The sequence below is a fragment of the Eptesicus fuscus genome, chromosome 9 (genome assembly GCF_027574615.1).
Source record: "Eptesicus fuscus isolate TK198812 chromosome 9, DD_ASM_mEF_20220401, whole genome shotgun sequence".
Taxonomy (NCBI): Eukaryota; Metazoa; Chordata; class Mammalia; order Chiroptera; family Vespertilionidae; genus Eptesicus; species Eptesicus fuscus.
The window spans coordinates 15,880,107-15,892,536 of NC_072481.1; the positions used below are offsets into that span (position 1 = coordinate 15,880,107).

The 12,430-nt window shown below is 43.8% G+C and overlaps 1 protein-coding gene across 1 annotated transcript in view; it reads left to right on the plus strand.

The window, feature by feature from the left end:
• The first annotated feature begins 2,134 nt into the window (after positions 1-2,134).
• CEP85 (centrosomal protein 85) overlaps positions 2,135-12,430 on the plus strand; it is a 36,846-nt gene continuing 26,550 nt past the window's right edge. The window contains exon 1 of the mRNA XM_054720427.1: positions 2,135-2,205. The gene's annotated coding sequence lies outside the window, so the exon portion shown is untranslated. The remainder of the gene's footprint in view (positions 2,206-12,430) is intronic.

A 12,430-nucleotide genomic window follows, 5' to 3' on the forward strand; every position in this document is an offset into this window, starting at 1 on the left:
GCAGAAGGTTTATCATTACACCCTTGTGAGTCCCAGCTTCAAAAAGGGGTCAGCCATTTTGCCCAATATTGATGAAATGATGGAAGTGTGCTGCTCTTGTCCTGTCAGGATGGCTCCTCAAGCTTAAACTTTCTATGTGGTTTCAGAGTTCAATGCCTCCTGCAGCAGGAATTCGGCAGGTTGGTACACAGGAATTGCACCAGAGCCTGGGGGTGCATGCTGGGTTCTGGCAGGTGCTGATCTTGGATCCTGTTTCTGATAAACTCTGTGACTTGGGAGAAGTCAGTTACCCTCTTGGAGTCTCAGCCTCCTTAGCAGTACATGAGTTATTGTGAGGTTGTTGGTAGTCATAGTATCAACGTAAGAACGTCTAAACCCATAGAGAGTTTTTATAAGTTTTTTTTAGTCCAAACTAATAACAAATACTGAGAAGCAAGATATCAAATGCTCTGAAGAATTACAGTTTTTTTTTTAAAATATATTTTATTGATTTTTTACAGAGAGGAAGAGAGAGGGATAGAGAGTTAGAAACATAGATGAGAGAGAATCATCGATCAGCTGCCTCTTGCACACCCCCAACTGGGGATGTGCCCGCAACCAAGGTACATGCCCTTGACCGGAATCGAACCTGGGACCCTTGAGTCCGCAGGCCGACGCTCTATCCACTGAGCCAAACCGGTTTTGGCTGAAGAATTACAGTTTTGCAGTTTCTTTCTTTCTTTCTTTCTTTCTTTTTGTTGTTGTTAATCTTCACCTGAGGATATTTCTTGGGAAAATATGTTGGTACAAGCAATAAAATAAAAGTTAAATTTAACTAACAGTCTTAATGTTTTAGTTGAAAAAACTTGTCATTTAATGCTTTAACAGCTCCTTAAAAATATTAACTTAAATGATCAATCCAAATCATTTTTTCCTATACAACAAAGTCACACATTTATTAAATCAGTACGATTAATTGTATTTCATTGGGAAATCATATTGACTTTACAGGTCTGGAGTAGATTTTAAATAGCCCTGTTGCCAAAGGCATTAACTCTCGCCCTTATTTTATTTATTTAGTTAGTTCATTAATCCTCACCCAAGGATATTTTTTCCATTGAGGGAGAAGGGGGAGGGGGGGAGTGTGGAAAGAGAGAGAGAGAGAGAGAGAGAGAGAGAGAGAGATTTGTGAGAAACATGATCAGCTGCTTCCAGCATGCACTCCAATGTGGGATCAAGCCGGAAACCAGGGACATATGTCCTGACCAGGAATCAAACCAGCGACCTGTGGGTGCATGGGAGGATGCTCAACCAACTGAGCCACACCAGCCAGGGCCCTTCTATATTCTTAAAATATGAGGGTGCTGATAGAACCCTGGAGCGCATCCCAGATTCCTTCTTCTGGAGTGAATTTGATCCAGTAATTAAAGTTCTTTAGTCTGGTTCTTCAAAGTAAAAAAAAAAAATAAAAAAAAAAATCACACAGCTTTTTAATGTCTCTCCCTCCTAAGTCAGGTTTCCAGATACCCTGGAATTTCACTATCCTTTGGCTGATGGTTTTGTTCCTTCTTGAAACAATTTCCAAGTATGATTTTTAAATATCTGTTAATGCAATGAACTTAATTCCTTTTCCTGGGGACTGAATTTGGGTAGGAAGGCAAGACTGATCCTTCAACCTGAGTACTGGTCACAAACTGACCACTGACTCAGCCCAAGCCCTGACCCAGCCCCAGCAGCCCTAACCCTCACATGTGAGCAGTGACCCACACCCTAACTATTTTCAGGTGCGAGTACCATTCAGGAGTGGGGAACCGGAGAAGGGAGGGGCAGGTTGAATGGGATTCCCAAATGATGTGTCCATCTGCACATGCCCAGCAAGCTCACTCCAGGCCTGGGGGAGCAGGACTCCGCCCAGAGGCGAGACCCGGGCAAGGGGCAGACGCGAAGGCTGGCTGGGCGGCGGGGTCATGCGCAGAAAGATCCGTCCGCTCTCGGAACCGAGGGCAGCGTGCAAGGGCGGGACAGCGGCGCGGCCCGACTCCTGATTGGCCACAGGCGCGCAGAAAGGGGTGGGGCCGGGGAGGCGCGCGCTCTGAGGCGCGCGGCCAGGCGGGCGTGCAACGGCCGTTAGGAGAACCGAGGGGCGGAATCGGCGCCGGTGGACGACGTGGTGACCGCAGTTGGTGTCCCCGAGTGAGGTATTTCGCCGCCTGTTTTCGGGCCCACGTAAGTCCTCCTCCCCTCGGGGACTTCCGTCGGATTGACAACCCCTGCCCCACCTTGGGGAGCCTGGGAGAAGCCTCAGACACGCACGACCTATCTACCTCTCGGGAGAGGGGGGCGGGGGGGGGGGGGCGGGGATGGCGCGGCTGAGCGAAAGCGCATGCGCACGGCAACTAAGCCGTCCCCCTCGGTCTCATTAGCTGGGTTTCCTAAAATAATGCCCCACGCACGCCCCTTGGAGTTTCTCGCCTTGCTTTCCACTCCGTCGTCATTCACGCCTCGGCAGTCGCCGTACCTCAGTGAAGGGCCTCAGGCCTGTGCCAGGTGGACGGCGGGAAGCAGGGTCCTTGCCCTCAGGCAGCGCACCGTCCCGGGAGAAAGGAGCCGTTATTACGCGGACTCCTCCTCAGGAGTGTAGGGTGGAGCACGAAGCACGGAATCCAAGTTGCGGATGTCGTCTGAAAGGGCGGGGAACCCTTCCTGATGAAGTTGGAGCTGAGATTTGGAGAATGAATAGATTTGGGGGACCGAGGGCACTTGTGAGGTGTGAGGGCTCTAGGCTAGTTTCTGAGCCGGGGCCTTTGTGCTCTCCCCACGGGATTTTTGGCCACGTCTGGAGATTTTTTTGATGATCACAACTCAAGAGATTGCTCCTGGCATCTAGTGGTTAGAAGTCAAGGTTGCTGCTAAATAATCCTACCGTGACAGCACAGCCTTCCACAACAAGGACTTTTCCGACCTACAGTGTCAGTAGTACTGAGGTTGAGGGACCCTGCTTTAGACAAGGAGGAGCTGTTGGCATTTAGTGCGTTAAAACTTATCTGTTCAATAGAGGGTACTTAGTACTTGGTTCCTCACAAAAACCTGGGAGGATCAGAGCCCTTTTTAAAATATATATATAATATTTTTTTTTTTTTATTGATTTCAGAGGAAGGGAAAGGGGGAGAGAGAGAAACATCATTGATGAGAGAGCATCATTGATTGGCTGCCTCCTGCACGCTCCCCACTAGGGATCGAGCCCACTACCCAGGCATGTGCCCTGACCGGGAATCAAACCGTTGAACGTTGACCTCCTGGTTCATAGATGGATGCTCAACCACAGCCAGGCCACCGGGCTCTGTTTGTCTTTTACTCCAATATATTTTCACCACGTGGTATAGAGGTAGGCAAATAGTAGGCACTCAGTAAGTTTTGATTGATGAATAGTGTGCTAGGTAGGGAGGAGTGGAGATACTAGGCTGGGTAAGATAACCATGCCTCATTACTTGCCCTTAGGCCCTGTCTGTTTTATAATGGTCTGCTGTTGTGTGTGCTTCAGGACTTGTTCTTTGTCAAGGCAACTTCTGGGCAATGGTTTGGCTTCTCTTTAGAGCTGATTTAATGAACTATCAAGGCCATGAAAACAGTGTGATGGTGTGAGATTCTTAATGTGCCTGTGTCAGCTGTCTGTATTATCCCTGCAAATTCTTTCCTCTCTTGATGTGGTTCTCTCAACAGCTGCCCACTGCGACGTTCCACACTAAGATTGTAATTCTTCAAGGGGAGAAATACAACAGTAAAAATTTAATTTTGGGTAGCAACTTGGGAAATAGAGCCTGGGTGGTTATCAGGGGCAAAGTGAAGAAATTATATGAGCTATCCCCGTTCCTTACTGCTCTGGGGCTTGCAAATCTGGCTGTATCTGAGGCAGAAATTTCAACTTGTAGTGGCTTAGAACTTCCTTTTTTTCTCTTTGTCGTACACAGAAAGAATGCTGATTAGACTCCTATAGCAGGCGTCCTCAAACTACGGCCCGTGGGCCACATGCGGCCCGCCGGGTGTTTTTGCCATTTTGTTTTTTTACTTCAAAATGATATGTGCAGTGTGCATAGGAATTTGTTCATAGTTGTTGTTTTTTAAACTATAGTCCGGCCCTCCAACGGTCTGAGGGACAGTGAACTGGGCCCCTGTTTAAAAAGTTTGAGGACCCCTGTCCTATAGCATTAGAGCACAGTCCTGGCTGTGAAGCCTCTTCCTAGCCATCTGATCTTCACCTCTCTAAATTTTCATTTCTTCATCCAGAAAATGAGCATAATAATGGTAACTACCTCATAGGTTTGATGTGAGCATTAAACATAAGACATGATACCTACAGAGTGTTTAGCTCAGTACTTGATGGGTAGTAAGCACTGAACACATGTTAAATTTATTGAATGAGTATTTCTGTAGTTTAAAGGGCTTTGAAGATAGAAGCCATCAATGTTGGGTGCTTTTTTTCTGTTTCCATTCACTCCTACTTTTCTTTTTTCTTTTTTTAATATATTGATTTTTTACAGAGTGGAAGGGAGAGGGAATAGAGAGTTAGAAACATCAATGAGAAAAACATCGATCAGCTGACTCCTGCATACTTCATACTGGGGATGCGCTCGCAACCAAGGTACATGCCCTTGACCAGAATCGAACCTGGGACCATTCAGTCTGCAGGCCGATGCTCTCTCCACTGAGCCAAACCAGTCAGGCCACTCCTACTTTTCTTGGCTGTATAATGAATTATTTGTGTTGCTTCTCATACCTTTATTTCTCTTGATTTTATCTCAGGAAATCTCTTATCTTCAGTAGTCCTAAAAATTTCCACCAGTAGCCCATCTACTTCTGAAGTTAGTGGGAAAGAGTCAGAATTATTTATTCTGAACTCTTTTACTCCTTGTGGGAGTTCTTAATTGAGAAGTAATTTACATCATAAAATTAGATTTTGTGTGTGTATAGTTTAGTGGTTTTAGTATATTGACAAGGTTGCTGCAGCCATTACCACTATCTAATCTCAGAACATTTTGATCACCTTGGAAAGAAACCCCGTATTCATTAGCATTCACTCCCTGTTCCCCCATGGCCCTCCTCTTAGTCCCTGGCAACCAATAATCTACTGTCTCTATGGATTTGCCAATTCTGGACATTTCATATAAGTGAAATAATACAACATGTGGCCTTTTGTGTTTGGCATCTTTCATTTGGTATAATGTTTTCAGTGTTCATCTATGTTGTATTATGTATCAGTGCTTCATTCTTTTTTTTTTTTGCCTGTGGACTGTATTTATTTTCTACACTAATAAAAGAGAAAAATGCTAATTGACCGTACCTTCGCTACGCCCACAGCCAATCAGAGCGAGTATGCAAATTAACCCAACAAAGATGGTGGTTAATTTGCATATGCTCTGAAGACAGCTTAGAAGGAAGAGGGAGGGAAAGTGGAAAGCAAGGCAGCTGCCAGAGGGAAAGTGTGGGCGGGGCGGGCGGTGGTGATGAGAATCATTGATCAGCTGCCTTCTGCACACCCCATATTGGGGAGTGAGCCCGCAACCCTGGCATGTGCCCTGACCGGGAATCGAACCGTGACCTCCTGGTTCATAGGTTGATGCTCAACCACTGAGCAACACCGGCCAGGCTGTTCTGTATGTTTAAAAGTAAAATACTTCAGGCAATCTGCATGACTTGCAAAATTGCTTTCAGTTCTTTTCAGCAAAATATATTGAGGTTGATTACTGTGCACTGTGCGGGGCAGGGTGGGGGCTACAGGTGCAACAAGTACCTGGAGGAGTAGATACAGTCTCTGCCCAGGAAGATGTGTGGGTTCCACATTCACGTTGGGAGCAATCAGGCTAAGAAATGAGAAGTTTGGAGAGTGAGGGTGGTGTGTTTTAAGTCCTCCAGTTCTTTGCTTTGACTTATCTACAGATTTCGGCCTTGTCATCGCTTTCTCTGGGAAGCGTCCTTCCCAACCCACGGCCTCGATCTCTGCTCTGGTTTATGGTGTAATCCTCTTGTTGTGATGGTAGTGTTCATTTCTTTTTATTTTATTTTATTTTTTCTTTTTTTTTCCAGTTTTTTTTTTTTTTATTTCAAGTAAAAACGATTTTAAATATAATGTTACATACAATAAACCTTAATTTCAAGTAAAATTATCTTAAATTTAATATTGTTACATGCAATAAACATTAATAGCTTGAAAAACTATTTTAAATATGATAATGTTACATGCAATAAACACCAATTATTCAAGAAAAATTATCTTACATATAATACTAGAGGCCTGGTGCATGAAAATCATGCACTCGGGGGAGGGCAGGTTCCCTCAGCCCGGCCTGCACCCTTTCACAGTCTGGGAGCCCTCGGGGGATGTCTGACGGACAGTGGAGAGCGGGGGCGGGGGGGGGAAGGGAGCGGGCCTAAGCCGGCAGTGGGACATCCTTAGCACCGCTGCGGAGGTGGGAGAGGCTCCCGCCACCACCGCTGCACTCGCCAGCCCAGCTCAGGGCTTCTGGCCGAGTGGCACTCCCCCTGTGGGAGCGCACTGACCACCAGGGGGCAGCTCCTGCATCTGCCCCTGGTGGTCAGTGCACGTCATAGCAACCAGTTGCTCCGCTGTTCGGTCGATTTGCATATTGGCCTTTTATTATATAGGATTACATGCAGTAAACATTAATATTTCAAGAATAAAAGGATTTTAAGCATAATAATATTACCTGTACTGTTCCAGCACAGCCAAGGGTTCGGTGAGCCTGAAGGGGGGGTTGGCGAAGGATGTAGACAAGACAGACAAAGAGAATAAGCTGGGTCTAGGTGGATCTCCTGTGCCTGGCTGAGGCCACAGAGAGATATCCAGATGGCAAGCTGAGCCTTTATTTTATAGCCAGAGGTAAACAAGGTAGTGGTCACCATAGTTACAATGTTCTTGTGAGTTTCACTTGTTTTGGCAGCACTTGCTGCGCGTCCCACAGCCCATTAGCTACTCAGATAAGATCTAGGGAGGTCCTAAGGTCAAGCTTAATTATGCTAAGAGGACTGTGCCCTCTAAGCTGGAACTTGTTTGTGGCTTTGCCAACAGGTCAGTCCGAGGCTTAACCCTATAGCCGCTCCCTACAATTACCAAAACTGTACTAATATAGTATGATAACACAAAAGTTGTAGGAAATATTAAAAATCTGTAAATAACAGGATTACTTCTATTATATTCTAGTATATTGTTTTCCTCTCCGGCTCTATTTTTGTTCATCAGTTTATGTTGTTCATCATATTCCACAAATGAGTTGAGATCATATGATATTTATTTTTCTCTGACTAGCTTATTTCGCTTAGCATGTTGCTCTCCAGGTTCTTCCATGCTGTTGTTGCAAATGGTAAGGGTTCCTTCTTTTTTTACTGCAGCATAGTATTCCATTGTGTAGATGTACCACACTTTTCTAATCCACTCATCTGCTGATGGGCACTTAGGCTGTTTACAAATCTTAGCTATTGTAAATTGTGCTGCTATGAAGATAGGGGTGCATATGTCCTTTCTGATTGGTGTTTCTGATTTCTTGGAATATATTCTAGAAGTGGGATTATTGGGACAAAGGGGAATTCCATTTTTTAATTTTTTGAGGAAACGCCATACTTTTGTGAATGATTCATGTGCTCTTGAGAAGAATGTATATTCTGCTGTGTTGGGGTGAAATGGTCTATAAATGTCTTATTAAATCCATCTGATCCAGTGTATCCTTTAGAGTCTCTGTTTCCTTGTTAAGTTTTTGTCTGCAAGATCTGTCCAGGGAAGTCAGAGGGGTGTTAAAGTCCCCTACTATGACTGTATTGTCAATCTCTCCGTTAAAGTCCTTTTTTTATATATTTAGGTGCACCTATATTGGGTGCATAAATGTTTACCAGGGTTATATCCTCTTGTTGGATCAATCCCTTTAGTATTATGTAGTGACCTTTGTTGTCTCTTACGATGGCCTTCATTTTAAAGTCTATTTTGTTGGATATGAGTATTGCTACTCCAGCTTTCTTTTTCTTTTCCATTTGCATGGAAAATATTTTTGCCATCCCTTCACTTGCATCCTGTGTGTGTCTTTTGTTTTGAGGTGGGTCTCTTGTAGACAGCCTATAGTGGGGTCATGTTTTTGTAGTTACCCTACACCTTTTGATTGGAGCATTTAATCCATTTACATTTAGGGTTATTGAGAGGTACTCATTTATAGCCATTTTAATTCTGTATGGCTAGGTTTCTTTCTCTGTTTCTTTTTCTCAACAATCCCTTAAGTATTTCTTGTAATGCTGGCTCGGTGGTGATGAACTCCTTTAGCCTTTTTTTTTTTGTCTGGGAAGCTCTTTATTTGACCATCTATTTTGAATGATAGCCTTGCTGGATATAGTAATCTTGGTCTGAGATCCTTGTTTTCCATTACCTTGAGTATTTCATGCCATTCCCTTCTGGCCTGGTAGCGATTCTGATGAGAAATCAGGTGTCAGCCTTATGGGAACTCCTTTGTAGGTAACAGTTTTCTTTTCTCTTGCTGCCTTTAAGATTCTCTCTTTATCTTTAATTTTTGGCATTTTAATTATGATGTATCTGGGCGTGAGTCTGTTTGGGTTCTTCTTGTTTGGGGTTCTCTGTGCCTCCTGATCTTGTGTGACTTTTTCCTTTTCCAAGTTAGGGAAGTTTTCTATCATTATTTCATCAAACACCTTCTCTATTCCTTTCTGCCTCTTCTGGTATACCTACTATTCTGATATTGTTACATTTCACTTTGTCCCACAGCTCCCTTAAGCTGTCCTCCTATTTTTTCTTTTTGGTTCTCTAATTGAGTGATATTTTCAACTCTGTCTTCTAATTCACTGATTCGATCTTCAGCTTCTAATCTGCTGTGTATTCCTTCCAATGTATTCTTTATTTGTGTTATGTTATTCTTTATCTCAGACTGTTCTTTTTTTATAGTTACTATATCTTTTTTCATACTGTTGAGCATTTTTAACATAATTATTCTGAACTCTGTTTCAGATAAGTTTCTTATCTCTGCTTCATTTATCTCTTCTTCTGGAGATTCTCTAGTTCTTTAATTTGGGTGTTGTTTCTTTGTTTCCTCATTTTGGTTGTCTGTTTGGGTTTGTGACTATGTACTAGGTAGATCCTCTACACCTCTCAATCTCTAATGCAGAACATTGTTAAAGACTGTTTCTGACTAATTGGATCAGGCAAAGACTCAAAGCCTTCAGAGACCACCTCTGTCTACATACTAATAGGATTCTGACTTGAATTGCCCCCAGGCAGTCGTTATCAGGTGTGGCAGTTGCTTCTGTCTGGAGGCTAATTGTTACTTTTAATCTCTTAAGTGGCCTCAGGGCAAGGTGTTTTTCAAAAGGGTGTGTTGACTGTCTTCCCTCCAGGCAAGGCAGATGTCCTCTGCTGTGTGAGGGAATGGCTCAGCTCAGGAAACTTGGGGTGTCTGCCTTCCAAGCTCTATCCCCAGAGTCCCCAGTCCTGGGTTCTGCTCTCACAGCTCCAGTCCACTTCACCCTCCCTCTGCCGGAGCACAAGGTGGGTGGCTCCACAGGTAATTTTTGTGCATTGGCCCTTCAAGAGGGTGCCCAAACTTTCAGCTGCCACTCCCTGGCAGACAGCGCCCCACTGCTTTTCACAGCTAGATGTTATATGGGTACCCTCCTCAGATTTGGTGCTCTCTGCTGGGGAGCCCAGCTTTGGGATTAGATCCCAGAGTTCTCAGTGGCACCCCTCCACAGCTGAGATATCTCTCCGGGACTTCAGTTGCCATCTGTGGGTGCTTGGCTAGCCCTTTCGTGCCTCCGCCCTTCCTACCAGTTTCTATGCGGTCTCCACCTTTGGTCCTTGGGTATCAGGGTTCTCTCCTGTGAGTTTTCCATTGATTATTCAGGAAGCCTTTCCATATTTCAGTTGTAATTCCAGCTTGTTCCTGGGAGCATGTCTGCGCAGCATCCTCCTGCTCTGCCTCCATTTTTAATCTCCCTCTGCTTCATTCTTTTTTATTGCCACATTTATTTATCCGTTCATCAGTTGATGGAAATTTGAATTCTTTCTACTTTTTGGCTATTATAAATAACTAGAGGCCTGGTGCATGAAATTCCCTCAGCCCAGCCTGCCCCCTCTCACAGTCTGGGAGCCCTCAGGGGATGTCCTACTGATGGCTTAGGGGAGCGGGAGAGCGGGCCTAAGCCGCAGTCTGGCCTCCCTCTGCGGGAGGTGACCAGGTGGGAGATCGGGATGGTGCCAGCCCCCATCAACTTGCCACCACTGGTTGCTGCTACCCCCCACCCCACCCCACCCCACCACCGTCCCCTCCCTCTGCCTGCTGGCATGCGCCTTGGCTGGCCTGGCAACACCTGCTCGCTGGCCCCACCCTCCACTGATTGGTTGTTCCGCCATTTGGTCAATTTGCATATTATACTTTTATTATATAAGATGCTGCTGTGAGTATTTACATACAAGTTTTTGTGTGGGCCTATGTTTTTATTTCTTTTGAAGAGATTATATATCTAGAAGTGGATCTGCTGAATCATAAGGTAACTCTTTGTTTAACTGTAAGTGCCATTTTCATTCTATTTTTAATTTATATCAATTTGGAAAGATCTTAGAATCCAGTGGGCCTGTCATTTTGTTCTTTAAAGAAAGGGATGGTCCTAACCGGTTTGGCTCAGTGGATAGAGCGTCAGTCTGTGGACTGAAAGGTCCCAGGTTCAATTCTGGTCAAGGGCATGTACCTTGGTTGCAGGCACATCCCCAGCAGGAGATGTGCAGGAGGCAGCTGATCAATGTTTCTCTCTCATCGATGTTTCTGACTCTATCCCTCTCCCTTCCTCTCTGTAAAAAAAAAAATCAATAAAATATATTTAAAAAAAAAAGAAAGGGATGAAGAAAAGGATTTTGATATTGACTGTTTGATATCACTAGTAGGTAAGTAATCTAATCCTTCTTTGTCACCATTAACACACTGAATGATACTAGCCATAAATTGAAGCTTTTATTATTGAACAAAACTTCTCTTACTCCGTATGTGAAGACCTGGGATTTCTGTTGTAAATGCAGTGAATTAGTGAGGTTTTGGTTGCTGTTACTAAAAGAAAACTGTAGAGGTCAGTAAAGTACATTAGAGAAATAGTACCTTATAGCTTCTTTTTTTTCCCTCCAAAGTTTTAATTTCACTTCTAAGAGTTTGTTCTAAACTCCTTGTAGGCTCTTATGAATTCAAAGTTTCCAAATTTATACTTTATCCTCCAGGGACCAAACTGCCGCTTTTACTGACATGTGTAATTAAAAAAAAATTAACAAAGCACTTAATATGTTTCAGGCACTGTTGTAAGTTAATTTTAAAAGAATTAGCGTGAGTTAGGTGCTGTTGTTATCCTCATGTTTATATAAAGGAACTGAGGTGCAGAGATATTAAAAAAATTTGCCCTCCTTATAAAGCAAATAAATTGCTAAGCCAGACTTCAAACCCAAGCTGTCTGATCAAGAGTCCATACTGTGAACTCTGGCTGGTGTAACTCGGTTGGGTATCTTCCCATGCACCGAAAGGTCTCTGGTTCGATTCTCAGTCTGGGCACATGCCCAATATTTGGGCTCCATCCCCAGTAGGAGGTGTGCAGTAGACAACCCATCTGTGTTTCTCTCACATTGATGTTTCTCTATCCCTCTCCCTTCCTCTCACTTAAAAAAAAATAAAAATCAATAAAATAAATAAAATATTAAAGAGTATTATAGAGAAATAGAGTCTAAATTGTGAAACAATTCTCTGTACTGCCTCTCAAATATTATGCAAATATAAAATATTACTACTTGCTATTATTACAGTTAATTAAAGCTTTTGAGAGCTTGTTTGGAGGTTCTAGCAGGGGAGCGCAGCTACTCGTATACCCTTGACCGAAGACCGGTCCTCTCCTCTGGGGGGAAGGTCGTCCTCTTCGACTGAGCGCGCAGCTTCGGGAGGGACGAACACGGATCGGTGAGGGAGGAGGGGGACACCCGCCTAGCCAGCCAGATCAGCCGAATCAACCCTGGCGATCAATGGGGTGACAGATGTCGCAGCCAGATCGCCCTCACATCCTAATTAAAGCTTTTGTTTACACAGATAGTAATCAGATTTCTGCTGAATTCTCAGAACCTACATTAGAGTAAATATAAATATTTAAAGGAGTGGAGAAATGAGAAGAAATCCTCATGTTCCCACCTAAGGACTGGGATTCTGCTAATGACCAAGAATTCTGTCCATCTTTGTGCATCATGTGATTACTGAAAGAATAAGGGAATTTTGTTTTATGTTAATCATAATTGAAGTCATAATATTTTATTGTTGGTTTGGTTAATTAGTTCTTTTTCTACCCCATCCTCCCATCCTATCCCCATGGCTAAGAAGATCCATGGCAAAGTTTAATTAAAAGTAATATTATTTTTAATTTTTGC